The sequence below is a fragment of the Liolophura sinensis genome, chromosome 2, assembly GCF_032854445.1.
Source record: "Liolophura sinensis isolate JHLJ2023 chromosome 2, CUHK_Ljap_v2, whole genome shotgun sequence".
Classification (NCBI taxonomy): domain Eukaryota; kingdom Metazoa; phylum Mollusca; class Polyplacophora; order Chitonida; family Chitonidae; genus Liolophura; species Liolophura sinensis.
In genome coordinates, this window is record NC_088296.1 from 6,820,559 (window position 1) to 6,847,978 (window position 27,420).

Below are 27,420 nucleotides of genomic sequence, written 5' to 3' on the forward strand. Positions count from 1 at the left end.
GTACGATATTGATGGACATTTTCTGCATTATTTTAAAACACATTTTTTCGGTTTTCTCAATGAAAAATCATTCGCTGTAGTTGCCAGTGCAAATTCGAATGATAGAGGTTTTGTTTTGTTCTAGTTTTCAAATGAATCCAGTTATTTTAATCACACATGTCATATGCGCGTTGCGTTTTTGACAGCAGATTGTCATGTTGATTTCTACCGCGTGCGTTTGTTTACAATCTGGAGACGATTAGAACTTCCGGCTGTGACGTCACACGCCCCGCCATCTTGGCCCAAACCAGGGAGTGCCCGTGGGGAAGACGAAAGTAAAGGGGTGTCCAGCCGGTAAGATTTTCTCGCATTTTCTTTAAAAATCGACTTCGAAGAAAGTCTAGTCTTTGTTAAACAGTTGCCGCTACGCTAATGTTTTTGCCACGGTGGCGTTTTTGCGGAAATAACTTTCAAAGTGCGGAAAAGTGCTTCGGAAATCTTTCTCTGTTCTCGGAGGCCGTCCGACAGGACGCAGCCGGGTCGCTTTATTTTTGACATGTTTTGCCGATGGGCGTTTAGAGAACTGTACAGTAGCAGAAAATGTCAGGTATCACGCCCTGTCTCTGCTTTAGTAAAAATCCATCTCATACAGCTCCTGGAAGATGTTTGCATTTGTCTTAATGTATCAGTTTATAGCAGTGTTGTGAAACTAGTTTGTAGTACAGCAGTGCTCTCTGTTCCAACTGATGAGGATGCAGATTTCAAGGTTCGCATATTTTGCAGCCGGCATTCGTTTGCTTCCAGTATTAACAGCATAGTGATAGTGTTTCAAGCACTAGACACACAAAATAGCTAGGGTGGTGGAAAAAAAGAGAAGTATTCCAAGCTGTTGAGATGTAAGAGTGGTTAAATAAAAACGTTTGAGCCTATAGAGCTGGATGTGGTGAAGACATTACTGGTATTAGAAAGAAGGAGGGAGGGGCAGGAAGGGAGTGTCCAGATTTACTGGGTAGGGCAGAGCAGGGCATAGTGCTACACAAATATGTGAGGTTACAGAACAGAAGTGAGATGGGGTGAGGGATGAATTGGTTTGTGGCATAAAGGGTTACTATTAGATTCAGATTTGTTGTATTAAAATACCCACATTGGGCCTGAGTACAAAAAGTGACTAATGGCATACATACAATGAAACAACTATGTATGGAAGTTACAACTGAGTGATATTTGTAGTTATAAAGATACCCATACAATGGAGTATATTAAATGATATATGAGGTTACAGTATCCTCTTACGTTTATATGGTGGATATATAATGTGATAAATATACTAGCATGTCTTAATATAACTCAGCAAGTGGAATGTCTTCTCTCAATTTTTGATTCTAACCTTTACCTGGTCTGTTAACATTTAGCAATGCAGTCATGTTTTCCTACGCATAGCAGAGGTACAGATAATTTTTTGTCAGAGGGAGTATGGTAGTCTGACTTTAAAAGAGAGGGAGTATGTTACGTCTGACTTCACCGCAGAGTACATTTTTTTTTTCAAATACTCCACACTTCACTGTTTTGGGTCACCAGTATTACACCTGGAAAGTATGAAGTTGATCGAGTGAAAGAGTGTGAAGAAAAGACATAGGCCTACATGCGCATACATGTACACATAGGCTGACATGTTTCTTTGCTTTGTAGTTATATAGGACTACCTGGTATACAAGTAGATATAGGCCTACATATAAATTGCCCCAAAACATTCTAGAATAAAGTAATTATTTCAGCTCTTCCGCAAGAGGAATGAATTTGAATGAAGTTAATACATTTATTTCGCATCAACCTGTGTGGGGTTTATTCCAATAACTCACTGACAATTTTATACTGTATTTTTCATTCCCTATTCGTTGATAGCAAGGGTTGCAGTTTTAATTTTTCTATGGTAACCTGCCTGATGCCACAGGTAAATTTTCTTTTACCTGTCTACAGACTTGTTAATAACTGCCATCTTTGGGTCAAAAGATGATAAAACAGTTGTTGATAAAGGCTAAATTCAAATGTTGGGCCCACATTAGACAAGAATTTATTATGTTTTTCTTTAATTATTGGCAGTATGTAGTACGAATCAGAAGTATTTCTGTGCATTTGTTGCTAGCTGTTCTCATGATATTTTTATTCCACTGCATTAGCTTCTCTCTTCACAAAATCATAGGGACATGTATATGTCAGGAACTGGGCCCTCCATGATACTTTAACACTGTAGAATGACGATTCGTGGGGAATTGAAATCAGACATTTGGGAGCGATGTTAGGGTGATTTTTATGATCTACAGAAGCAGAACTTGCAGTATAGTAACCAAAAAGACCATTTTTAACCCTTTGATAAATCTTCTTCATGGCAAACACTCGAGGATGTCACAAAGACAAATAGATGTGTCACAATTCTCCACGGCTTTGGGGGGTGGCATAGGAGCCTGTGCTGTAGCCTAGAGTGTCTGAAAACTAACACATGGTGGAGAACGTCAAGCACAACGTTCACTGTGGAGATTTTCTTTTGATTTTGACAGGACTGTCTGCTTTAAATCTCGTATGTATGCTAGCTTTCGGGAACTTGGGCATACACACAAATCTTTGGGCGTATACAGTACGCTCTGTTTTAATTTGAAAAGCATATCATTTCTTTTTATAAGCCTGTTTACGCCTGTATCTGTAGCTCTGGCACGGTGACTGTGGACCATTGTAGTCAGAGAAAAAGAATTTTGTGAGATTTCAGTAGAAAATTGGAATCATTTGTGAAATTTTAAAGCACTGGTGTATAGGATAACATTTGAATCACTTTGGAATATTGAAGGACATAAGACGACATGAGACTGTATGATAGTCTTGTAGAATGACAAGAATATACATGTACATGTATGTGTGCTCTAATCCCTCAGCCTTTTCACACATGAAAAAGAAACTTTGAGTGAAATGTATGCACATTTTGTATTTGATTTTTGGGGACAAAACTACATTGGTTGGGTTGACCCATTTCAGGGCTCCAAAAAAAGTATACTTTTATCAGTCAATGATAATGCAGAAGAGTCCCTTCAGAACATGCTTGAATAAACACCTTACAGATGTTTGAAAAGGTTGAAGAAGCAAAGTAATTGTACATTAGCACAGTATGATAAAACTGCTTCCCTGATGGCACAGCAAGAAAGGAGGACTGCATGATTGTGACAGATGTCCTACAACTTTCATTATCTTTTTGAGCGGAAAGCAACCTTGAAAAAGTAGCCAGCTGTCTGGTAGAGAATTACATGAAGTAAAACAGGAGGTTAACTGCTTTGGTCAAAGTGGGCACGTACATGTAGCTGCATGATTTTCTACAGAAGTAGCATGCTGCAGGTAGCTGATCATGGCTTTCTAATAAACCTCCTGAATGATGCAGTACATGTATGCAAAGCTTGGAAGGTACCCTGCTGAATGTGTAGGATTATTTGACATGATTGCGAACTATTTATCTTCTCTGCATGATTTCTGGTACTGTCAGTGCCAAAAATTTGAGGTTTGACAGAGCTCTGCTTATAATTGTTCTCATTTTCATACCTCTGGCATAATTATAGGTATTGTGATGCGAGAGTATAGCTACATTGTACATTGTTAACAATTCCCTGCCCATTCTCATGCTATTTATCCAAGTAGTTTGACATTAATATGAAATACGACACACATTTAAATGTGCTATTGACATTCCTTTTGAAATTGCGCCACCTAAAGGGCTGTGCATTTGAGAGGAAGTTCAGCCGTTTAGCTAGTATTATCATAATATGCTGGTATTCTTGGATGCCCAAAGTACTTGATAAAGCCCTGATAAGATTATTACATGTGAAATTCTATATTTGTAAAGTTCCAAATTGAAGTCCGAAATTCAGGCCCACACAGTTATAGATATTGTATTTCTTTTAAAGCGTGGTATGTAAAATTACCTTTTCAGAAGCACATAAAGGCCTTACAGGGTACTTTTTGATGCCAACGTTTAAGTTTTTCTGACAGGAATTTAACTGTAAAGCGTGGTATGTGAAATTACCCTTTCAGAAGCACATAAAGGTCTTACAGGGTACTTTTTGATGCCAACGCTTAAGTTTTTCTGACAGGAATTTAACTGTAAAGCGTGGTATGTGAAATTACCCTTTCAGAAGCACATAAAGGTCTTACAGGGTACTTTTTGATGCCGACGCTTAAGTTTTTCTGACAGGAATTTAACTGTAAAGCGTGGTATGTAAAATTGCCCTTTCAGAAGCACATAAAGGCCTTGCAGGGTACTTTTTGATGCCAACGCTTAAGTTTTTCTGACAGGAATTTAACCGTAAAGCGTGGTATGTGAAATTGCCCTTTCAGAAGCACATAAAGGCCTTACAGGGTACTTTTTGATGCCGACGCTTTCTTTTGCCTGACACGAATTTAAACTGAACGAAACAAAAACATTTTAAGTTGCCCTGGTCTGTATGGTAGATGAATCCCACAGTCTTGTAAAAAACAAACCTCTTTGCTTTTTGTGATGTCGGATTGACAAGGCATGCATTGACTTCCCCTTCTATAGGAAGAAATAGTATATGTACACGCAACGAAACACTCCTCGTCATCAATACAGCATAGGGTTAACCAGCTACCCATCCACCTCGTCCATTAGAAAACTTCTGCTATTTGGACAACACTGTTTTCAGCACTTTTAACATGGGAGAGAAAATGAATTCTGGACCCCTGCTATAACATAATGGCCTCAGAAAGGGATGTTTTGACACCCTCTTTCACACTTCTGGCTGTCATCCCTGCATTGCAGTAAGCAAAACCCCACTCTTAGAGATAATCCAAAACCCCACCATTTTATCAGTTTTAAGCCATCAAGTGAGAGTGGCTCACCCCGCCATTTTATCAGTTTTAAGCCATCAAGTGAGAGTGGCTCACCCCGCCATTTTTTCAGTTTTATGCCATCAAGTGAGAGCGGCTCACCCCGCCATTTTATCAGCTTTAACCATCAAGTGATAGTGGCTCAGCCCGCCATTTTATCAGTTTTTAGCCATCAAGTGAGAGCGGCTCACCTCGCCATTTTATCAGTTTTAAGCCATCAAGTAAGAGCAGCTCACCCCACCATTTTATCAGTTTTTAGCCATCAAGTGAGAGCGGCTCACCCCGCCATTTTATCACTTTTATGCCATCAAGTGAGAGCGGCTCACCCCGCCATTTTATCAGTTTTTAGCCATCAAGTGAGAGAGGCTCACCCCACCATTTTATCAGTTTTAAGCCATCAAGTGAGAGCGGCTCACCCCACCATTTTATCAGTTTTTAGCCATCAAGTGAGAGCGGCTCACCCCACCATTTTATCAGTTTTAAGCCATCAAGTGATAGTGGCTCAGCCCGCCATTTTATCAGTTTTTAGCCATCAAGTGAGAGCGGCTCACCTCGCCATTTTATCAGTTTTATGCCATCAAGTAAGAGCAGCTCACCCCACCATTTTATCACTTTTAAGCCATCAAGTGAGAGCGGCTCACCCCACCATTTTATCAGTTTTAAGCCATCAAGTGAGAGCGGCTCACCCCGCCATTTTATCAGTTTTTAGCCATCAAGTGAGAGAGGCTCACCCCACCATTTTATCAGTTTTATGCCATCAAGTGAGAGTGGCTCACCCCACCATTTTATCAGTTTTTAGCCATCAAGTGAGAGCGGCTCACCCCACCATTTTATCAGTTTTTAGCCATCAAGTGAGAGCGGCTCACCTTGCCATTTTATCAGTTTTAAGCCATCAAGTAAGAGCAGCTCACCCCACCATTTTATCAGTTTTAAGCCATCAAGTGAGAGCGGCTCACCCCACCATTTTATCACTTTTATGCCATCAAGTGAGAGCGGCTCACCCCGCCATTTTATCAATTTTAAGCCATCAAGTGAGAGTTATTGCTACATGTATATCCCAAAATTTCAGCAGTTTTTGATGATGTCACGAGATCCCTGCTTTGTCTGTTAGACATATGCTAGTACATGTGACCGAGTATCATGAGTTATGCTACATGTATGTTCTGTTTCCAATTTCTCTAGATAAACATGGTGTATCCTATGGCACACAGTAACTTAAGAATCGCAGGTTAAAAGTGGATTTCAGAGTTACACATACCAAGTTTTTCAGAACAAAATGGCTGGGACTGTCTAGGTCTTTCTACTCTTCCAAAATCTCCCAAGACTGTCTTACTTATTGCCTTTTCCTTGAATACCCACTTTCTGGTTAAAATTAGAAGTTGTTGGTGTGATACATGAAGGGATGTCAATACAATATAATACAAATACAGATTTATTTTGAATAAATAATGAAATGAAAGTGAAATATATTTAGATGACTATTGTTAATACACTTCTTTGCCCTTTATACCTCACCTTGTTTCCCCTCCATAATGTTGGTCGCTGTTGTATAAGTGAAATATTCTTGAGTACAGTGTAAAACACCAATCAAATAAATAAATAAATTACACCTCACCCCAAACTTCATCTGGCATGCTATTACAAATGTAACAAATGGCCTCACATGATGTGGAACTTATGCTTTCATGATAGGAATTAACATGTGAAGTTTTTTTTTATTAGGTTTGGGAAAGCCAGAGAATAGAACAATCCCTCCCCCCTCTAGTTTCACTGACACAATAATGAACTGACCCACGATGATACATCCGTGTCACTTTAATATCCTACATATAAGTGAAATGGCAGATCTCATTTTCTTTATAGGTGACTGGGGCAGACTACATATGTCTTGTTAAAATATCCAGGGCTTACGGTGGTTCATTTATTGTTATTTAAACCAAAGGAATTTCTCAAATTTCAGTGGTAAATTTCTAGAGACTTTTATGACATTTCCATGTACATGTAACTGCCCAGATATTTAAGGAAATTCAATTCATTGACTTTGTACTGGATATTTAATGATTATCTTAAGACGGCAGCCTTCGAATCAGGAGACCTGTGTTCAAACCAAGGTCTGGTCATACCAAAGGCTTTAAAAATTACACTTGTTTCTGCTTCGCTTGGTGGCTGGGAGGGGTATGACATCTTGTGTCTTTGGCATGATACATCATTTGCTGCAGCACTTTGTAGGCATGGAGTTGCCCTGCCACAGGAAGGAACAGTTTATGTACACACAACGAAACACCACTCTTTGTCAATACAGCATAGGCATAGCCAGCTACCCATCCACCCTTCCAATAGAAAACTTCTGCTATTTGGACTCCTCCTCATCATGTGACTGAAAAATTAAGTACGGCGTAAAAACCCAAGCATGCACTATCCTGGGAATTCAGCAGCTTAATAAATAGATTTTAGAGTACGGAACACAAACTCAGATTGAAAAACCATGATATGTGAGGAAAAATATGACAAAAACGATGTTTTAGTTGTTTGTTGTCCATTACGTTGTTCAGCTGACTTGAGCAGTTTGATCTTCCTTGCCCCCTTTTTCCATAGACAACAACCCCTGTACAGCTGATGTACATGTACAAGACCATTACAGATCTGCATTAGGGCGCAAGTAACCTGTGTGTAATACAGAACAGACATGCCTTCCTAGAAAAAAACAGATCATGTTTCACTCCCACTCAACTCCTTTAATACCACTTGTTGCACACTGAGAGAGTTTTCTGGATCCACTATCCCTAATACCTTTATGTGGTTTGTTTATTTACCCTGCAGGGGCCTCCATGCCTCAGTTGGTTAGCGCCCTAGCACAGTGTAATGACCCAGGTGTCTCTCACCAATGCGGTCGCTGTGAGTTCAAGTCCAGCTCATGCTGGCTTCCCCTCCAGCCGTAAGTTGTAAGGTTTGACAGCAACCTGCGGATGGTCGTGGGTGTTCCCTGGGCTGTGCCCGGTTTCCACCGACCATAATGCTGGCCGTTTAGTGATGTTTATACCCTTCCAAGTATACCCCCCATCTCACCCAGGCCCTAAATATATCACCCCTCAGTAACATCAGTAGAGGGTTGAACTAATACTCTCACCAGTGCGATTGCTGTGAGTCCAGCTCATGATGGCTTCTTCTCCGGTCTTAACTGGGAAGGTCTGTCAGCATCCTGTGGATGGTCGTGGATTTCCCCGGGCTTTGTCCGGTTTCCTCCCACCATAATGCTGGCCTCCGTCGTATAAGTGAAATATTGAGTACGGCGTAAAACACCAATTAGATAAATAAATAAATAACTAATACAGGATGTCAGTACCCCCAAAATAACAGACATTGCTCAATTATAGATTTTAGCCAGAGCCAAACAAATATAGCACTGCCAGTTTTGATATTCCTCCTCCAGATTAGCATTTATTGTTACTTTTTCAGTGTTTGCAGAGCTTAAAAAGATATAAAGGTTTCAGCACATGTATGAATGCTAGGCATATTTGGAAATTTCCAATTTTTCATTTTTTTTCCCCAACCAAAATATAGCTCTGTTAACGTCCGTTTCACCCAAACTGGATCTGTATATACATGTATAATACAAGTATACAGGGTGGACAAAAAGCCTTGACCCATAGGCACTAAAAGACAACATCACACAAGAAATTGAAACCATAAGAGGGAATAACTCTATGCTTGGAAATGTGCAAAGATCATGTGTCTTCCGAGTAAGAAAGTGTTTGGAGGAAGGTGGAAGTCAGTTTGAACACTGATTGTAAACTGTAAATTGTTATATAGTAAATTGCCTATGGGTCCAGACTGTTGCTCCACCCTGTATATGCTTTAGTGTGTGAGTGTCTAAATTCGAGAAGGGAGATAATCCATTTTATTCTTAAGAAATGGGTTTTCCCTCTCTTCATCTGCAGCCCAAAATACCTTGTAGGTCTCTCTATATATGGCCAAGCTGTGGGCAAGGAGTCTGTTGAATTACTCACAGGTCTGTGTGTAGTGTGTGTGTGTGAACGGAGGGGTACTCTGGCTGCACAGGCCGGCTACACATGGCAGCTAGGCTGAGAGCTGGCAGAACCTGAAATACCAGGCTAGATCAACTGGCCTCTCTCTGCTGGGCTGGTCTCTGTGTATTATCAGGGCTGGTGCTTGGTCCATACTTTATGCTGAAGTGATGAGGGTGTTACATATGTAAATAGGGCTATGGAGTTAACATGGAAGTTGTGCTTGTGAAGTTACATATGTGTATATGTGAGTAGGTCCAGTGCAAAGTTGGAAACGGTGTTGATTTTTCGAAGTAGCGGTTTAAGTAACTTTGGAAATACTGGAGATTTGGCTGTACCTGAGTATGTTGTGGAGGTGAGTCTGGATGCAAATTACCCTTAAACTGAGGTTAATATAAGCACAGGTACATGTACATTTATAATGCTTTCTTGTTATTTATATATACATGTTAACTGTACATATATGTATGTATACATGTAGTAAGTACATGTATGTAATATGCAAAGTCAAGTACGTGTACTACAAAACTTACTGAGTATGTGCATAACACATTACGTGCATGTAAAAAATTATATACACTGTACATGTACATGTATGTACAGTATCTGTGTATGTATGTATATATGTGTATGTATGTATGTATGTATGTATGTATGCTTGGGGTTTTACGTGGTATGGTACTTGACAGTTTTTCACTCATATAACGAGGAATCATTAGCTGCCATCACTGAAGTATCACGCTTGAAGACACCAAACATGACACCCCACCCAGTCACATTACACTGACACCGCGCCAACCAGTCCTGTTTCCTTGCTCTGACCTCTCGGTGCTTGGAGACCAAGCCAGGCAGCAAAAAAGTGCCATTCTTTAAGGTCTTTGGTGTGACCCAACCCAGATTTGATCCAGGATCTTTGGAGGCGGATGTTCTCTAATCTAAATTTACACAGAGTATATGTATTATACAAAATCATATGTGAGATTTACATGCTACAGGTATATGGCATTTGTACACATGTATCAGTTTTACTTTCTACATGAGTATGAAATGTGTATACATGCATCAGTTTTATATTCTGCATGTGTATGGCGTATGTACACGTGTGAGATTTACATGCTGCACATGTACGACAAGTGTACATGTCAGTTTTACATGCTGCATGTGTACACATGTCAGTTTTACATGCTGAACGTGTACGACAAGTGTACACACGTGTCGGTTTTGGATGCTGCACGTGTACGACAAGTGTACACATGTATCAGTTTTACGTGTTGCACGTGTACGACAAGTGTACACATGTATCAGTTTTACATGCTGCACTTGTACGACAAGTGTACACCTGTGTCAGTTTTACATGCTGCACGTGGACGACAAGTGTACATGTCAGTTTTACATGCTGCATGTGTACAAATGTACACACGTATCAGTTTTACATCGTGCATGAGTACACAAGTGTCAGTTTTACATGCTGCATGTGTATGTCAGGTGTACACACGTGTCAGTTTTACATGCTGCACATGTACAACAAGTGTAAACATGAATCAGTTTAACGTGCTGCATGTGTACGACACGTGTACACACGTGTCAATTTTACATGCTGCACGTGTACGACAAGTTTACACACGTCAGTTTTACATGCTGCACGTGTACGACAAGTTTACACACGTCAGTTTTACATGCTGCACATGTACGACAAGTGTACACATCAATTTTACATGCTGCACGTGTACGACAAGTTTACACACGTCAGTTTTACATGCTGCACGTGTACGACAAGTTTACACACATCAATTTTACATGCTGCACGTGTACGACAAGTTTACACATCAATTTTACATGCTGCACGTGTACGACAAGTTTACACACATCAGTTTTACATGCTGCACATGTACGACAAGTTTACACACGTCAGTTTTACATGCTGCACGTGTACGACAAGCTTACACACATCAATTTTACATGCTGCACGTGTACGACAAGTTTACACATCAATTTTACATGCTGCATGTGTACGACAAGTTTACACACGTGTCAGTTTTACATGCTGCACGTGTACGACAAGTTTACACACGTCAGTTTTACATGCTGCATGTGTACGACAAGTGTACACATCAATTTTCCATACTGCACATGTACGACAAGTTAACACACATGTCAGTTTTACGTGCTGCATGTGTACGCCATGTGTACACGTGTCAGTTTTACACTATAAGCATAAGCCTGTAATACAATTCCTTGTCCCTACCACATGCACTACATGTAGAGATATATTTTGCAGTACAGTACAGTTGTCATGTATGTACTACAGATATCGCCTGATGCTAATGGGTTGGTGTTTTGTGACAGACTGGTCCAGATCTGTAGGGATTAGCGCAAAGCCAATCCCTGATCACCCCTGTTGTACAAAAGCACTGAATACATACAGACATGTACTAGCGCAGCCAGATCTAGGAAACCCAGTACATATGCGATTCTCAATCTAACTATAAAATGCACTCAGCTATGCCATGAAAATGTAACTCAGTTTTGAAACAATCAGAACAGATACTAAAAACAGGAAATAATAGTCAAGCTGCATAAAACTGGGTCTGAAAGCACAGTTGTATATCTTGGAAAGACAGAAATCTCACAGAAACAGTTAGGATTGTAATTGTTACATAGTGTTTAAAATATTGCTAGTAATGTTAAGGTTATGATTCCTCAACCGTTTCGCATATGAAAGAGCAACTTTCAGTGCAATTTATGCGTATTTATAATTTGATTTTGGGGACAAAATTGTGTTGGTTGGATTTGCCAATTTCAGGGCTTTACAAAAATTTTAATTTTTGTATAAATTATAAGAATAATGCTTTTAGAATGTTAGTGAATATACACCTCTGCAAAAGTGTGAAGAATGACAGTGATCATACATGTACATTTTGTACTTCAGGATCTGCATTGTGAGATAGTTATACAAGTTGTTTATTTGTTGTTTGTTTATTGTGTGGCTAGGTACATGTAAGAGAGCATTTGTGTTTACACCATATTAGTTTCCTTAATGTAGGGTTTCCTCAGTTTTGTTTTTGGACGTACATGTGTACACACACAGATAAATGCACTTGGATACTTTTAAGTTACATGTAGTTAAATGCAAGTTTATGGTCTACATATAAAACTCCTCTTACATTTACATGTATTGACCATAGATTTACGTGTATTCGCCCTACATTTACATGCATTTGCCATACATTTACATGTATTTGTCGTACATTCTAATACATGTATTTGCTATACATTTACATGTATTTACCATACATGTTAATACCTGTATTTGCCATACATTTCCATGTACATGTATTTGCCATACATTCTAATACTTGTATTTGCTGTACATTTCCATGTATTTGCTATACATTCTAATAGATGTATTTGCTATACATTTACATGTATTTGCCATACATGTTAATACCTGTATTTGCCATACATTTACATGTATTTGCCATACATTCTAATACATGTATTTGCTGTACATTTGCATGTATTTGCCATACATTTTAATACATGTATTTGCTGTACATTTACATATATTTGCCGTACATTTACACTTTTATTCTATATGTTGGATACAGGTTAAGGTTATGTGTACCATTGTCTCCTCAGGCTTTCACACTACGCGTACATGTACATGCATTCCCTGGGTCTGGTCACACCTAAGACCTTAAAAGAGGAAGTTGTAACTTCCTCGCTTGGCGGTCAGCATGAAGGAGATAGTGCAACGACTGGTTGACCCATATAAGTATAATGCCTCGGGCGGGGCGGCTTATTTGCCTTCAGTAAGTCGTCTCAATGAAGCATCACTAGATAAAAGAGCGGTGGAAATCCGTCCTGCGACAAGGAGGCACATGACATGTACATTCACCCTAAGGATTCCTTCGTCGTCATATGACTGAAAAATTGTTGATTACGACATTTAACCCCAAGCACTCACTCTCTCTCTACATGTACAGTATTCGTGAAGATCTGTGAGGCACATGTACCTGGAATGAGGATAAACTTAAATGTCCCAGATGTAAGTAAATAATATATATACATGTACATGTGTACTGTAGGTATATTTATACACACGAAAATAAACCATGCTTTATGAACATGTGTTTTGGGTAATACTTGCATACATGTATACTACAGAACATCCTGGTGGAAAGCGTGAAGGGGAAATTACTCAGAAATATGTTAATGTCCTATTCACTTCCGTTCGGGTTTTGATGTAACTGCCAAGTGAATTCCATGCCATTTTTGTCTTGGACATTTGGATGTATTTGTCAGGTAGGTGTAGTTCATGCAGTATGTTGACCCACTTTAGAATTTATGACCCATTTGTTGCTGAACCTACATGTATAGCAAACAGGGAAGCATGGACTTCGGTTCTGCTAACAATTTACAAACTACGGGATGTTAAGAGTGGCAGGGAATACATAACTCTGGACAAGCCTTCAATGCTCTGTTTGTCTGACTGCAACTCTTCTCGAATTCTTGCAGGAGAGGCAGTTCTTTTTCGCGTTCAGGATTGCTTGTAGGTCTCTTATTGTCAGTATGCCTCCTTACGGCAGTTAGAAATCGTTTACTGGAAGTCTCTGCCACTGTGCCAACTTTTGTCAACTTTTTCAAGCGCCAGTAGGCAGTAGGACCTTCACGCCATTTTATTGACGTTAAACTTCGGTCTTCAGCCAATCATTATGATATCACAATAAAGGCAGAATGATGTTACAGTGGAAACTGATACATTGTAACATTGTAGACGTTGTGCAACAATAATTTTTTGATGTAACAATAGATCCAGGTCCTCCTTCACACTAGCGCCACCTTACGGGGATAACATTTCAGTGACGAGTCAAGTGTGGGATTTACATACATGCACATGTACATGTTCTTGCTGCAGTTTTGCAGCATTTTTTGCATGTGGTAGTGTTACACATATGCATCTGAAGTCATGGCCATGACATGCATCGTATCAAGGGGGAGGTAACTGTGCTAACTACTGTAGTCTACCTCGGTAGATCATGAGACATTACTGTCAAACCAAACGTATGCTGGCCACCGTCGTATAAGTTAAATATTCTTGAGTACGGCGTAAAACACCAATCAAATAAATAAAAAAATAAATCAATAAATAAATCAGAAAATAAATAAATTACATCAAGCTTGAGCTGGGTAAAATCGTTGGTTTTGCTTGATGAACATTGGGTATCCCTTTGAGGTTGTTATAAATCATGAAGTCATTGACCTTTCCAGAATGATCACTACATGTACATGCGTGGAGTCAATCCACTCTTTCCCCCCCACCCCCTCGGGCTCTGTCCGGTTTCCTCCCACCATAATGCTGGCCGCCCTCGTATAAGTATAATATTCTTGAGTACAGCGTAAAACACCAATCAAATAAATAAATAAAATTAATCCGCTCTTGACACTCTTGTACACTTGTCGTACAAAACTATCTCAGCGTGAGGTATGTTGTGTGATACTAGTTCTGCCATCTAACTTGTCTGCTCTTTGCAAACAGGCTGCCACACTACATTCCATTTCTTGGAGTGGTACTTGGCAAAATTCTGTAAATCTACTGATAAGTTTCGGGAAATATAACTTCATAATGACGCCATATTGAAATGCTGAAATATTAAAGGATATATGAAAAGGGACTATAAAACAAAGAATATGTTTCTGTGCCAAATGAAGAAAATTATGTCCCGGAATTTTGCGGGTATTTTTATACCTGTTAATTACCCATCTATAGTATGCATATTTTCCGTCAGCGGCCGCATTTTATCAGAAATTAGATCATTGTTGATCTTGCTCAGAACTTGGTGAACACCCCCGTTGTGCCCCGAGCCCGGTGAACCCTGTGGCTGCATTGTGGGAAGGGTGACATGTACATAGATACTGCCTGGCTTCTTCTGGCTTTGCCCCTACACCTACCCTCACCCTCATTCGGCCTGTTCACCAAACCCCCGCCCCAGTTCACCAAGACCCATTTGGTCTCTCCCCAACAGTTCTTTTTAAACAGGGATCATCACTGACGTCACTTAATTTCTGGAGTGACCGCTGGGGCATTAAGAAAACTGTACTTTGAAGCCATTTTTACCACCCAAAGTGAAAGTTGGAGACTTTGTTTTTACTGTTATATGTAATGACACATGATAATCTGCGCATTAAGAAATAAAACCATTGTGTTTCATGTGTCTGTGAAGTTGAAATGAAACTTTCATTTTTGAGAGTTACATATACAATACATGTGTTGTAGCAGAGCAGATCGAATGGTTCTTGTGGCTCTGTGCCCACACTGCAGCCACCTGGTACGAGATCAGCTCCTGTGTGGATGTCAAAATGCTGTTTATGATAGCATATAACCAGTATCGGTTAAATGATATATTTTTATTTTTGACTGGTGACATTAATTATTTATTATCTGATATTATGAATTATCATCAGTGAGATTGTCTTTTATTCTTAGTGCATTTGGTAGTCTCTTTTTCATGAGCGTTACTGTGATGTGCCACAAGGCTTCAATGAGCTTGTTGGGAGTGATTGCTGCCTCCCCCAGTCAGAATCAAGCAAAATTTTGTCACTTGAAAAATACTAAACATTGGGTGAAATAAAAAACACCATGTTGGGACTGAGACAAAAAATCTGAAATATAAACCTAACCTGTTCATGAATAGGACTCGTCGTCAAATGGCTGAAAAATTGTTGAGTACGACATTAAACCCCAAACAATCACTCACTCACTCACTCACTCATGAATAGGACTGAGAGAATGTACAAGTGGGACAAGACATCTCTTGCAGTGTCGTTTTTTATCTTGTAACAAATATTTCTAGAATTGTATTTATTCAGTATTATACAGCTGTGACATAGGTCACAGATACTGTCATTATTTAGCATGTGACTTCAAAGACGCTTGTTTCACGCCCTGTAGGTGTAAAAGTGTGTCAGTGTAAAGCCGTAAGCCTACTATTATGGACATGTGCATTTAAGACAGCGAGCAAGTGTAAAAGGTGTAAGTAGAGGCAGGCTGTAGGCAAAAGACCTGAATCAGCAAACTCGTTCTCCACAGACCTGTTTGGCTGCTGCAGTTATTTAGGGCGGAGACTGACACACAGATCAAAGGTCATCCACTCTGAGTTGCCATGGTGATAATGACTTGATAGGCAGTACCAGGCAATCAACTGAACCAGCATGGCTACCAATACAATACACGAAGCCTATAATAAATACCTGCATATGTTTCGCCCATAATGGGCCTAAGCTTAAATGCTGTTATGAATAACTTGTGTTATGGGTATATAACCAAAATTATGATTTGTGTGGAAAGCCAACTACTGACTTTGTGTGTGTGTGTGTGTGTGTGTGTGTATATATATATATATATATATATATATATATGTATATATATACACACACACACATATGTACACACTTTGTTTGAAAGATGCACTCGTCCTCTGAAAAAATTTGTAAAAAACTGAAATAAGGCAACCTAGGGACCTAGGATCATTATCACATAAAAATCACTTTGTAAATGCCATATGCCAATGTGATATATTCAGCTTGGGATCTGTATCATTTCTGATCATGGAGGGGTAATGTAAGTTCACTGCAAGTCCACCAGTTAGCTACTGTGTAATTTTGTGGAAGGCATGTTTATGGAGTGGACAGTTGACATGTACTGCCCGGAATTAGGTACCTGACGCTGAGATGGCCAGGTCAAAACACAATTTCAGCACTAAGAGTTCATGATGTGCCCAGAAAGTGTTTGTTCCTAGTGTTATTCAGTATACATTTACACATGTATTAAATACGCATGTGGTTGGCTTGATAGTTGCCTTTCCGTTCTTATGTAGAAAGGTCTGCCAGTAACCAGCAGATACATATATATATGTAGTTGTGGGTTGTAGCCCGGTTTTTCTCACACCATAATGTTTGGACACCTTTGTATGAGTGAAATATTCTTGGCTAAGTGTAAAACACCCAATCAAAAAAATAAATAAAATTGATAAATGCAGCGTGTGTTTCTTTAGAAAGACTAGATGCCCATACACTGCATACTGTATGTTATATGCGAAGCTCTTGTGGGGTTGGTACAGCGCTCAATAGTGTCAGTGTCATGACATTGTAAAGCTTATGGTCAAAATATCAACCTTGTACAAGATTTGTGTGGCTGTCATAAACAGGAAGTCATACGCATGTTGCATTGTGTTGACAGAGAAGGATGAGACGGGCACATGACTGAAAGACCGTCACATGAATTCACAACATGACCTTTGACACCTAACTTCTGTAGCTCTGTTGTCAATCCAGACCAGTTGACTTCAGGAAAACCAAAACACAGTTGTGATCAAAATTACACCCATGTGATGAGCACTAACTGTAAATGTATCACTGAAGTTCCATGCTGGCTTTAGATACATGTAGCTTTGTCAGGTTTAAGTACTACAATTCTTTAATCTTTCCGCATGTTTGCAAGGTTATTCAGGCATATTCTGAAGGGATTACTCTTTGTAGACGGATAAAATTATACTTTTTGTGCAGCCCTGAAACTGGCCAACCCAACCAATATCATTTTGTCTCCAAAACCATCTTGAAGCTGTATTGAAATTGCACTGAAAATAGCTTATATGTGAAAAAGTTGAGCAGTCAGGGTACAAAGTTGAGCAATTAGGGTACATGCATTTTTTTGTTGTTGACTTTTTGGTAAAGCCCGTTCTATGATTTTGTTTATTTATCTCTGAATTAATTTTTTTCAAAATATTACATTCAAAATGGAGGAAATTCCTGCTTCAGAACAGAACTCTCTTTTTACTCAATGACTTAACAAAGGTTATGCAGGTCAGTCTATAGTAAACATTGATCGATGTCAACTTGAACTTTGGGTGACCTTTTGTGCGTATATCAACAAATATGCCGCCAAAAATATTATGTAACACACAGTAGATGTTGCACATATCAGTGTAAACAGCGGACTCAATGCACTAATAATATGTGCACTTCAAATATTCTATTTACTGAACGACATTGAAAAAATGAAAATAATACTCGGCAGTTTTATATTGTTATGTGAGAACATGGATAGTTTTAACTAGGATTTAGTGTATTATTTATTTATTTGATTGGTGTTTTATGCCGTACTCAAGAATATTTCCCTTATATTACCGCAACCAGCATTATGGTGGGAGGAAACCGAGCAGAGTCCGGGGGAAACCCCTGACCATCCGCAGGTTGCTGGAAGAATATTTCACTTCTGTGACGGCGATTAGCAGTTTAATGTATTACGAATGGCAGCAAACAAAATCAGCTCTGGTGGCTGGATGAGATGTACTATAATGGCTCAACATTTTTTGCATGTTTGCAAGGTGTTTATTCAAGCATATTCTGAAGGCATTATTGTGTATAACTGATAAAACGATACTTTTTGTGAAACCCTGAAATTAACCCATACAGCCTATGTAGTTCTTGATTGATACATTTATTTATTTGATTTGTGTTCTACGCCGTACACAAGAATATTTCACTTATTCTACGGCGGTCAGCATTATGGTGGGAGGAAACCGGGCAGAGTCCTGGGGGAAACCCACGACCATCCACAGGTTGCTCTCAGACCTTCCCACATGCAGCCGTATGTAGTTTTTGTGTTCAAAATCAAATTGAACTGTATGTAACAACAACGCCACTTTACATGTACACAGTAAGTTGTGAATCCCCAATTCAAGAGCAACTTACAGTGCAATTTATGCACACTTTTAATTTGATTTTGGAGAAATTACATTGGGTCGGATTGGCCAATTTCAGGGCTTCGCAAATAGTATCATTTTTACTGTCTACACAGAATAATGCCTTCAGAGAATATGCAGAGTAAACACCTTTCAAACATGAGAAAAGGTTGAAGAATGACAGTAGATAAAGAGTGAATATTCATATATATGTATCTCTGCTCAATATGGTACATTGTACTCTACATGCTGTGTCCTGTGTGTAAGGTGACACTGCATGTGACAACAGCAACAACAACAACAACACTGCATTGGTACAGACATGTAGATGTGTATGTATAGCTGGGCCTGTGTAAGTGATAGCAGGGTGCCAGTATCCGGTACTGGATCTGGCATTTCCTATCCCCTATAATCTCTTCCTGTTACAGTGTGTGACCGGTCCCACAGCTCAGTAAATGCCTCTTTGTGATGTGACTTCCAGGGGGTGGTGGTGGTGGTGAGGTGATTAAATTCACAGAAATGAAATAAGGGGGCTTATGATACCTCCACAGGTCTGTTTGCAAGTACGATGGATGTCAAAAGGCTATAAGTTTCTGTATAAAGTTTGACTGCTGTCATTCTTCAGCCTTTCACCTTTTCGCAAGGTGTTTGTTCAAGCATATTCTGAAGGCATTATTCTGTGTGGACTGACAAAATTATATGTTTTGTGAAACCCTCTGGCTCAAATTGACCAGCCAAGCCAAGGTAGTTTTGTCACCAAAATCAATCAAAAATGTCCATAAATTACACTGAAAATTGCTCTTTCATATGTGAAAAGGTTGAGGAATTAGGGTATATTTTACACATATACATGTGTGTATTTATATATATATATGTGTGTATATATATATATATATATATAATCCTAAGCTTGATATGTATTATTTATTTATTTGTTTCATCGGTGTTTTAGGCCTTACTTGAGAATATTTCACTTATACAACGGCAGCCAGCATTATGGTGGGAGGAAACGAGGTAGAGCCCAGGGAAACCCACAAAACAACCATCTGCAGGTTGCTGGAAGACCTTCCCATGTATGGCTGGAGAGGAAGCTAGCTTGAGCTGGACTTGAACTTAAAGTGACCACATTGCTGGGTGGCTCATAGGGCATTGCGCCGTGGTGGCGTGCACCGATATGTATTAATTAAAAGTGTTGGTATTTTCTTGTTTCTCATGTAATATCCAATGAACATGTCACTTTGAGTAAGTTTTTCATTCTACATAAGCCATGGTGTCTGGGGGTGTGTATGCTGCTCTTCAAGGTCTTACAGTCTAAAGATACTTAAGTCCTATCTCCATTGTTCAGTTTCACATTTGTTTAATTAAGCTAATTTCATTGTCTCTGATATAAGGGCTCGGCTGTGGGTGGGGGTCTGGGGAATGCAGGTCTGTGGAATGAAGCCTCCCCCCTCCCCCCTCACTATTAAATGATACATGCCAGGAGTTTTCCAAGTTGTGGTTTTGTTGGTGGTTTAATTAGTGGGCGTTTAAGAAGCTTAGATACATGTTAGGGTACTATTTATGTACATGAAACAAATTGTACACATGCGTCTCTTTGGTGTCTTCATGTGCAGGTTTCTTTTCTCATTGATCATCGCAAAGATTTGTACCAGTTTTTCACCTCTGAGGTAAGCTGGATTTGAACTCTGAACTTGTCTATTTAAGGCTTCTGTACTGTTGCTGCATCCTGATACTTTTTTGTCAGAAACATGGTTAACAGACAGGCAGTAGAAATTGCATCCCAGCCCCTTTGTTTTGAGGAATATACATACATGTACATCTATGGTATTTTTAATACCACCTTAGCCATTTCTTAAAGTTACATATAACTGTGTGCCATTCATTTGATGAGTTAAAAGCTGGACATGGCTTTCTTGATTTAAATTTTTACACATGTACATATGTGGAGGTAAAACACCAGATAGTTATTTTAACTAATTCTTCAACCTTTTCAAACATCATGTTTAGCGTCATTTTTTTTTAATGCATAAATTCCACTGAAGAAAACGCTGTAGTGGTCGGAAATGTTGAAGACTTTCAGTAGTCGCATGTATACATGTATCTATTAAGCAGGCAAATGCACTTTGATCACCTTGAAATATAATTAGATGAGGGCATTGTGAAAAAAGTATGTTTGATTTTTGGAGTGGTAAACCACCTGACCCTTCTCTTGTCTTAAAACTTTTTATTGGGCTTGTGATGAAAATTCTTTTCTTTTTAAAGTTTTTCTTTGAATGCTGATTTCTTTAATTTTTGTTTGATTGTTAATTTCTTTAAAATCCCTGTCATTCTCATAGCCAGAACGAGAGACTTTTTGGTTTGGTTACCGCCAACAGAGATTTTTAAAGGCTGGCCTGTCCAGCTGTACATCATGTGGCACAGCACTGAAGCCTGAAGGCATTGATGTGTGATTGCGTACCGGGAAAATTGTGGGCAAATTATGAGTAATTATGGCTAATCTTGAAAATACCAGCATAATGGGATGGTTATTAAAGGGCTGAATGTTTGCAGGTGGATTGCAGATAATGGTAGAAAATAAGGGCTGTTGAGATCTGGGGTTTGAAGGACAGTGTACATGCATCCAATACGAAACATCATGGATTTGACTTTTAACTACATGTACATGTATGGTCAGAAACACGAGGTTCTGTCTTATAACTACACGTACATCTACAGTCAGAAACATGAGGTTCTGGCTTATAACTACACGTACACTGTACATTTAGAGTCGGAAACATGAGGTTCCGTCTCATAACTACACGTACATCTACAGTCAGATACATGAAGTTCTGTCTTATAACTACAGTCAGAAACATGAATTTTTGACTTGTAACTACATGTACGGTAGGCCTCAACTTATAGCTACATGTACATGTACAGTCAGAAACATAAGGATTTTGACGTACATGTATACATGTAGCAACATGTGCAGTCAGCATCTTGAAGGTTTTGCCTTAAAACTAAATGTGCAGCTCTGTACTATTCATAAATATCACTATCATCTACAGTAATGTACATACATGTACAAGATCAGTGTGAATTGTGTAAGATGGACACATGGGGGTTTATACTATATGAAGAACTATATGAACTAATGTATACTATACTATACTATATGAACTATATGAAGAAATATACATGTATACTATACTGTATGAACTATATGAAGAACTATATACTATACTACATGAACTATATGAAGAACTATATACTATACTATATGAACTATATGAAGAACTATATACTATACTACATGAACTATATGAAGAACTATATAGTATACTATATGAAGAACTATATAGTATACTATATGAACTATATGAAGAACTATATACTATACTATATGAACTATATGAAGAACTATATACTATACTATATGAACTATATGAAGAACTATATACTATACTATATGAACTATATGAAGAACTATATACTATACTATATGAACTATATGAAGAACTATATACTATACTATATGAACTATATGAAGAACTATATACTATACTATATGAACTATATGAAGAAATATTTGAACTTTCTGGAAGGTGCATGCACATGTTTAACACTAGCGTGACACACAACAGATGATGATGATGAAAGACTGAGTATAGTTGAATACATGGCATTAAAGCTGTGGCGCTGAAAATATGTGAGTTTGGATACATGAGCATTGAAAATATGTGAATTTGGATACATGAGCAGCAGTGGTGGATTTTAATTTCCCTGTGGGAACCACGACAGGTTTGATACAATTTCTGTGACAGATTACCTGTATCAGTTGACAAATGTGCCACAAAACCAAATAGTCACAGAATGAAAATTGCTCTCCATTCGTTGACGAAGCCATCCAGAAAATTGCACAGTTTAAATTTATGTTCATCGGCAATGGCTTATTAAACCATGACAGCATCAATAAAAAAAAACAAAACAATCCTTAGTGTCATATGCTGTGTACCTACCCGCATAATATAGAGGCAAATACACTCATATACATGCAGTCATCTTTGCCTGGCAAATTGGTCAATTAGTGCCGTAAATTGCTGCACCAATTTCATGGGAGCGTTCACGAAAGCCCGAGAGCTTGGGCCTATGTGAATGTACCCAGATCACATCCCATTGGTCGAGGGGCCTCCAATTTTGTCATTAAGTTTCTAATGCTGCTGGCCTATTATATACGCCTTTGTTAGAAGTTGTTGGGATATTCATAATCATTGGGCATGTAGGTGCAGTAGAATACTTCAGGGTCCAGCCGTGGACTGGTGCTGCTGTAGACTGCTGGGATGCTGGTAGGGTTTGCCTTATGGATGAAGTGCTGGTACTGTGAGAGACCCTCTGCATAAAGCCTGGGCAGTTTGAGGTTCTCAACCAGTTTGAGATAGAGCACTTGTTGTGTGGATCACTTATAGGCAAGGTGGAACTTAGGGAAACGGCGTCAAGCTCGTTGTGTTTGATTTTAAGCATCTATGTCAAAACATCAGCTGGAACTTTGTAATTTTCAGACTTCAGGCTGGAGAGAATTTGGACATTGTCACTTTGTGACTGACTGTAGAGAAGACATCAGTTATTGGTCAACAGCCAAACTGACAGGTTAGAAGATTTAAAACCTTATGATTTTAATGAACATACACAAGTAAGGCATTGTGATGATGGTGGCTTTCAAATTTGCAAGTTTGGTCGCCCTTTTTGCACAAGATTTTGAAGAAATGCTGTACAATATGTTGGCGATATTACGGTCATGTGAAAAGTGCAGGTTTCGAAACAGAGCTCTGAAACCGTTCTTATTCAAACTGAAACTGCAACAAAGGAATACGGGTCAGTCTGAAATGACAGCATCAATCAGGATGTCTGCTGTACATGTACAAGTATGTCACACGAGAGAACAGGAGAACAACGGGCGGTTTCTACGGCAACTGACACAGGATCCAGATTAACACTTGAGACTTGTTTCCTGACAGTAACAAACCTCAGACGGTTTTAAAATCTCGGGCAGTGCAGAATTGAAAGCTGCGGCTTTGACCGCGCTACAGGATGTCCCTCTTCAGTAAGTACGTACATGTATTATACAGGGTAACGTGGTAAAGGGCATTTCTGAGGCTGTCTAAGTATACCATATTCTACCACTACATAGGGTTTAACATTTTGGTCCCTAGATTTTGGAGAGTTTGTTTTGTGTTAAAGTTCACGTATAGACATATGCATACCCTAAATTCCTCAACCTTTTCTCATATGAAAATAGCTACTTTTGATGCAATTTATGCACATTTTAAGCTGATTTTGGAGACAAAACTACCTTGGTCAGATTGGCCAGTTTGAGTGCTTCACAAAAAGTATAATTTTGTCAGTCAACACAGAATAGTGCCCTTAGAATATGCTTGAATAAATAGCTTGCAAACGTGCAAAAAGGTTGAAAAATTACATTAGTTCCATTTGAAGTTTTTCGTTAAAGTCAGACCTAAATACAGCTTTTTTATTTTGGCAGCCGTTTAACATCCGCTAATTTTGAGCTAAAATGTTTTGGGATATTTAGAAATTTTAAACTTCATTTCTTAGATAGCAAGTTATAATGTTAGTCTTACCAGTATGTGTATAATTATGTGATAATTTTCAAGCATTCAGTTTTACATAAATATAAGGAATTTTAATGAGCAGAGTTTTGCACATGCCCCCGTTGTTCAGCCCTTTCAGGGACTCCGGACTGCATTTCCTCAACGGTTTCAAATGTTGGCCAGGTGTTTTTTCAAGCATATTCTGAAAGTATTATTTTGTGTAGGCTGATAAAATTATACTTTGTGTGAAGCCCAAAATTTGGTCAGTCCAACCAATGTTGTTTTTTCTCCAAAATCAACTAAAAATGTACATAAATTGTACTTTCATGTGCATTAAGGCTGAGGAATTAGAGCATGCAGTAATTTGGACACCTCTAATGGGTGTCAGAATACTTCAACTTTTTCAACTGCCTCTAACCAATATTTTAAATATTCTTGAGAGAACTATGGGATGTAGAGATTCAATAATTTGGTCAGTTTTCCCAAGCTTGCCACTTCAATGACACAAACTAATAATTTTTAGCATCATTTTCGTAATAACTGTACATGCATAAATTCCATTGAAAATGGTTGCTTTTAGTGGTTAAAAAAGTTGAAGATTTACAGCATCCTTGTGTTTGGCCCTGGTAGTTATTCTGAAACTAGTTCATACTTGTACACTGTATTCTGGTTTCTGTCTGTAATGCACCCATCATTTGCAGTGCATGTAATGCACCCATCATTTACAGTCCGTGTAAGGCACCCATCATTTACAGTCCATGTAATGCACCCATCATTTACAGTCCGTGCAATGCACCCATCATTTACAGTCTGTGCAATGCACCCGCCATTTACAGTCTGTGTAATGCGCTCATCATTTACAACCTGTGTAATGTACCCATCATTTGCAGTCCTTGTAATGCACCCATCATTTACAGTCTTTGTAATGCACCCATCATTTGCAATGCGTGTAATTCACCCATCATTTGCAGTGCGTGTAATGCACCCATCATTTACAGCCTGTGTAATGCACCCATCATTTGAAGTCCTTGTAATGCACCCATCATTGACAGTCTGTGTAATGCATCCATCATTTGCAGTCTATGTAATGCACCCATCATTTACAGTCTTTGTAATGCACCCATCATTTGCAGTGCGTGTAATTCACCCATCATTTGCAGTGCATGTAATGCACCCATCATTTACAGCCTGTGTAATGCACCCATCATTTGCAGTGCGTGTAATGCACCCATCATTTACAGTCTGTGTAATGCATCCATCATTTGCAGTCCTTGTAATGCACCCATCATTTACAGTCTTTGTAATGCACCCATCATTTGCAATGCGTGTAATTCACCCATCATTTGCAGTGCGTGTAATACACCCATCATTTACAGCCTGTGTAATGCACCCATCATTTACAGTCTGTGTAATGCACCCATCATTTGCAGTCTTTGTAATGCACCCATCATTTGCAGTCTGTGTAATGTACTCATCATATACAGCATATGGACATACTGCACACATGGGTAGAGCCTTAGGGATAAATTCCAGAATGCAGTGAATGTTTTTTAGATATTTACTGCAGCAGGCAGGAGTAAAACTTGTCCTGTCACTTACCTACTTATATACATTTACCTGGTTGTTTACCTGTAATCAAGGGTCATGTTTCGCTTGGACAGGTCTTTTGTGCCACAGTTTGACCTTGTCGCACGACCTTTCATTCACAGCCGTCAAAACCCCTTGACATTTGCTTTGTCGTTGAAAGGCTGAGGAATACTTCAGGTGTCGTAGGCTGTGTTGAAAGGTTGATTTTTGCATTTTAGGCTTGTTGCTGTCAGGTCGTGAGTGCTAGCTGCATTAGGTTCTGTTCTGCCCATAGTTAACGGGTACTGTATATGTTAAGCTTGATTATTTATGCTGGTTGAGGCTGGGCAGAGAGAAAGGGCATGAGGTAAATTGTACACGTACTTAACGGATTCATGCAATATAACCTATTGTGCAGTGAAAATAAAATAATGAAGCGCTCCATCATTGTAAAAGATTCAGCTTCTGTGGCAGGATGCGTATGTGGAAATACTTACACCTTGAATTGTAACAGAGTCTGTACATCTTGTATATGTTGGTCTAGCAGGTATTTTATTTAAGTTTGTCACATTATTGATATGAGTTCAATTCTGTTCTTTGATGGGGAATCAGCAAGATTTTCCCCGGCTACTGATTCCATTGTTCAGATGATGTGGGTGGCAATAAGCAGGTACTTTTGATGTGGTTTAGCATGAAGTACAGCTGTATGCTGGAGACAGTTTGATTTTGAAAGGGAGAGTTTGCCAGTACATGTAACTTGCCAAATTTGATTGCTTGCTATTTCCATAAAATTTGCTGCCATTGTGTTTGAAAACAGTTCATAAGTATTACATTAAGTAACAATTTTTCAGTCAGTCAGTCAGTCTGTCTTTTAAAGTCTTTTTTTTACACTTCTCTTGGTTTCGTGGTTGACAGTTGCATGCTATAGTAGTAAGATATAGAACGTCCAAAGATGAAGACCTCAAAGTACATGTAAACACAAAGCATCTTTCTGTTACACATCTGCCAGTACAGACAGAGTAACAGTGAATGGCCTTAATTCTGTATTGTACAGCATGCATTTACATGTGAATAGTGATCTTACCCCTAATGACCAGTGGGCACCTTGTGTCATTTTTGTTTTTGTGGAAGGCCATAAATCATATTTCAGTGGCCTATAAATGGCCGTTCTGCATCAGCAGTCTCCTCAACACTGTGCCGGGACTGGAGCCGGTTTTATTACGTACGATCGGTTTTATTATGTACGATCGTGTCTCTACAATCTAATTCCCAGCTTGCTGATTGATCCTCGTTCGTGGCTGTGATGGATCTGTACACAGCCAGCATTTACCATGGAGGGTTCTCTGGGGAGTAATCATTCGACGTGGAGAATAAAGCTATCAACCAAGCGGCCTGTCTAATAGGCTATTAGATCTTTGTGCAGGCAATTTTGTAGACTGTAAGTTTTGTTCAGAAAGAGGCAGCTCGGTTTTGTAAGCTGTGTATAAAGTTTTGTGCAGAGAGAGGTATATGTAGGTTATTTTGAACTGTGTAAGTTTGTCGGCTCACAGTTAGGAGAGGGGCAGGCAATTTTATTGGCTGTAAGTATGTCTTTATATAGTATGAAATGAGCAATTTTGTATGCTGCAAGTTCTGTTCAGA

The 27,420-nt window shown here is 39.0% G+C and overlaps 1 protein-coding gene across 1 annotated transcript in view; it reads left to right on the forward strand.

Annotated features, from left to right (window-relative positions):
* Positions 1-233: 233 nt before the first annotated feature.
* Positions 234-27,420, forward strand: part of LOC135463068 (talin-1-like) — a 128,492-nt gene continuing 101,305 nt past the window's right edge. Inside the window, exon 1 of the mRNA XM_064740387.1 lies at positions 234-333. The gene's annotated coding sequence lies outside the window, so the exon portion shown is untranslated. The remainder of the gene's footprint in view (positions 334-27,420) is intronic.